Genomic DNA, 4,244 nt, shown 5'->3' with positions numbered 1-4,244 from the left:
ATCCTGGATGTCACAATTCCTGTCACAAGCAGACAAAGAGACACATAGTCGGCAGGGTTTGAACCTGCGCGGGGAATCTCCAATGGATTTAGAGCCCATTGCCATAACCTCTCAGCCACAACTACACTATGAGTGAGTCACATGCTATTTTCTTTTCTGGATGTGAGCAGCAGAGAACACAGGGGCCAACCATTATTTTGATGTGAGCAGCAGAGGATCCACTCAGCTAATATATTGTGTTGGCAAAAAGGAGTTCAACAACGTCTTCATCTACACAAAAACCTGCTCACTTCAGGCTTGAAAAGAGATGTGGGTTTCCCAATTTTACATGTTAGAGAAAAAGCAGCTCATAAAAAGATCTTGGATGTCAAAAGCAGAAAAAGAGACACGTAGTCGGCAGGGTCCGAACCTGCGTGGGGAGACCCCAATGGATTTCAAGTCCATCGCCTTAACCTCTCGGCCACAACTAATCTTGATAGTGAGTCACATGCTATTTTCTTTTCTGGATATGAGCAGCAGAGAACACCGGGGCTAACCATTATTTTGATGTGAGCAGCAGAGGATCAATTCAGCTAATATATTGTGTTGACAAAAAGGAGTTCAACAACGTCTTCACCTACACAAAAACCTGCTCACTTCAAGCTTGAAAAGAGATGTGGGCTGCCCAATTTTCCATGTTAGAAATAAAGCAGCTCGTACAAAGGATGTCAGAATTCCTCTCGCAAAGAGACAAGGTGCCACATAGTCGGCAGGGTTCGAAAATGCACGGGGAGATCCCAATGGATTTCAAGTCCATCGCCGTAACCTCTCGGCCACGACTACTTTAATAGTGACTACACAAAAACCTGCTCACTTCAAGTTTGAAAAGAGATGTGGGTTGCCCAATTTTCCATGTTAGAGAATAAAGCAGCTCGTACAAAGGATGTCATAATTCCTCTCGCAAAGAGACAAGGAGCCACGTAGTCGGCAGGGTTCGAACCTGCACGGGGAGACCCCAATGGATTTCAAGTCCATAGCCTTAACCTCTCGGCCAAAAACGGGGCCAAAAGGGACTGCCTGGCGGGGGGGAGAGAAGAAAAGAGAGAGGAAAGAGGGGGGAAAGAGAGAAAAAGAAAAGGAGCAAAACGTACACATATATCAATTTTTATCTACTCTCTTATCTTCTCAACATTGTTTACACCCAGTTGTGTACTTATTGCAAGGTTCATCATCACTTTAATTTCATGTCTCTTGCTGGATTCGAACCTATGCCGTGGCAATATCGCTTGCATCTTTGCATTCCGGAAGTACTACATACAATGTATTTTGGGTAACGTAGTACTTTTTAACACAGGAACTCTTTTCCATTAAATCACCACAGTAATAACTCTGTGATTATGCAATTATGGACATGCATGCATTTAAAGCAAAGAGTGTTGGGTTTTGTGAATAAATGTAAAATGATTCTGCAAGTAATTCTGGATTTAGTTTTAACAATCACATTCAATGGTCCTGGTATTCAAGAGGAAAATAAATATAAACGTGAAGTCTGTTCTTGGCTCAAATAAAATTATGAAACTTTATTGTAACAAACAGACAAACCACATAGAGACAGACAGAGAGACAGAGACAAACAACAGAGACAGACAGAGAGACAGAGACAAACAACAGAGAGACAGACAGAGAGACAGAGACAAACAACAGAGAGACAGACAGAGAGACAGAGACAAACAACAGAGAGACAGACAGAGACAAACAACAGAGACAGACAGAGACAAACAACAGAGAGATAGACAGAGAGACAGAGACAAACAACAGAGAGACAGACAGAGACAAACAACAGAGAGAGACAGAGACAAACAACAGAGAGACAGACAGAGAGACAGAGACAAACAACAGAGAGACAGACAGAGAAAGAGACAAACAACAGAAAGACAGACAGAGAGACAGAGACAAACAACAGAGAGACAGACAGAGAGACAGAGACAAACAACAGAGAGACAGACAGAGAGACAGAGACAAACAACAGAGAGACAGACAGGGAGACAGAGACAAACAACAGAGAGACAGAGACAAACAACAGAGAGACAGACAGAGAGACAGAGACAAACAACAGAGAGACAGACAGAGAAAGAGACAAACAACAGAAAGACAGACAGAGAGACAGAGACAAACAACAGAGAGACAGACAGAGAGACAGAGACAAACAACAGAGAGACAGACAGAGAGACAGAGACAAACAACAGAGAGACAGACAGGGAGACAGAGACAAACAACAGAGAGACAGAGACAAACAACAGAGAGACAGACAGAGAGACACAGACAAACAACAGAGAGACAGACAGAGACAGAGACAAACAACAGAGAGACAGACAGAGAGACAGAGACAAACAACAGAGAGACAGACAGAGAGACAGAGACAAACAACAGAGAGACAGACAGAGACAGAGACAAACAACAGAAAGACAGACAGAGAGACAGAGACAAACAACAGAGAGACATACAGAGAGACAGAGACAAACAACAGAGAGACAGACAGAGACAGAGACAAACAACAGAGAGACAGACAGAGAGACAGAGACACACAACAGAAAGACAGACAGAGAGACAGAGACAAACAACAGAGAGACAGACAGAGACAAACAACAGAGACAGACAGAGACAAACAACAGAGAGATAGACAGACAAATGACAGAGAGAGAGGCAAGTTATACAATATTATACACTCTTCCTCCAGTCATCCAGGGTCAGTCCTGAGGCTGGACAGTACCACCGCCCCTTCAGCTGGGTGTGTCCAGTTCTTTTATTTTTGTCCTGGCCACACCCCTTGCAGGTGTAGTGGTAACTTTCTTTTGTCAGCCTCTTCCGTGGCGGTTCCCCCCTTGCCGCTAGCTCCTCATCCTCCTGGGCAGCTTTATTCAGCCTCCAGGCACGTTGCCTTGGCTGGGATGGAAGGCACTCTGGAGGAGCTTGCTGCAATGGGTATATGGAGGAGCATGCAGATATGTAGGCGCATGTGGATATGGAGGAGTATGGGTAAATGGAGGAGCAACGGTAAATGGAGGAGCATCGGTAAATGGAGGAGCATGGGTAAATGGAGGAGCATGGGTAAATGGAGGAGCATGGGTAAATGGAGGAGCATGGGCAAATGTAGGAGCATGGGTAAATGGAGGAGCATGGGTAAATGGAGGAGCATCGGTAAATGAAGGAGAATACGGAAATGGATGAGCATGCATAAATGGAGGAGCTTGCTGGAATGGAGGAGCATGCAGAAATGGAGGAGTATGCAGAAATGGAGGAGCTTGCTGGAATGGAGGAGCTGGCCCAAATTGTGGAGGAACTGGGGAGGTGGAGATGGTGGAGAGGACACAGGCTTACTTGCTGCTAGAGTGCGCTGGCGGGGGAAAGCTTCCCCCTCGTGGTTTTCAGGTCGTGGTTGACATCTCCTCAAATGTCATCGCTTCATGTGCATGTTGCACAGGGGCAGCTGGAAGTGTGTTCATTGCAGGGAGAGGCTCCTTGGCCAGGTGCAGCTGTTTGGGAAGTACAGTGCCTTGCAGCAGCATGTCCCTGTACTTTCTTTTATCCCTCCTAAGCAGCCTACAAGACAAACATTCATTATTTTATACATGTAAGCCTATCCTCCCTCTCTAAGGTTATTACATACTTTCTAACAAGCATCCAGGTGGAGGTTTTTCTTGAGGTTAAATCTTTATATACTGTCTTGACTGTATGGGAAAGGTAAATGAAATAAAACATACCATGAAGAGACTGTGGTGTTGTTAACCGGCACCAGAACCAGGTTTGTCTGGTCCAGGACAACCCTGATGTCCTCCAGCAGCTGTCTGATGTGGCTGTAGACACTGACAATGGACTGAGGGATGGGCATGGTTTTCCCCTTTGTGTCCTTTGGCCTGTTGCGTGACTGCTCAAACTCTTTGGCAAGTCTGAGGCAAACACACTCACTGACCCTGTATACTTCGGGGTCCTGGGCTGCTTGGCCGTGAGTCATGTATAGTCTGGGAGAGAAGGATGATATGATCTGGACTGTGAACAAGGATGTAAAGTGATGAACCACCAAGTTACAATGTCAATAGGGATTGCAATAAAATAATTTACACTTAATAAATACTTTTCACAGTGACACGTGCTGTCTCTTAATCAATGATTTGTATTGAACCAAAATGATAGCAAATTGTGGTCAAACACCTCTCTGCCGCCTGCTGTCCAGGAGCAGAGCCACTCGGCTTCCTGGGTGCTCTCCA

General features: G+C 45.2%; 2 non-coding genes across 2 annotated transcripts; both read right to left on the bottom strand.

Annotated features, from left to right (window-relative positions):
- Positions 1-388: 388 nt before the first annotated feature.
- trnas-uga (transfer RNA serine (anticodon UGA)) lies at positions 389-470 on the bottom strand. Its single transcript has one exon. It is a non-coding gene; the product is annotated as a tRNA-Ser (tRNA).
- Positions 471-953: 483 nt separating this feature from the next.
- On the bottom strand, positions 954-1,043 carry trnas-uga (transfer RNA serine (anticodon UGA)). Its single transcript has one exon. It is a non-coding gene; the product is annotated as a tRNA-Ser (tRNA).
- Positions 1,044-4,244: the final 3,201 nt, after the last annotated feature.

Source organism: Siphateles boraxobius, unplaced genomic scaffold, assembly GCF_051911475.1.
Source record: "Siphateles boraxobius isolate OS27281-9 unplaced genomic scaffold, OSU_SipBor_1 7, whole genome shotgun sequence".
NCBI classification, from domain to species: domain Eukaryota; kingdom Metazoa; phylum Chordata; class Actinopteri; order Cypriniformes; family Leuciscidae; genus Siphateles; species Siphateles boraxobius.
This window is presented reverse-complemented; position numbering and strand designations above follow the sequence as displayed.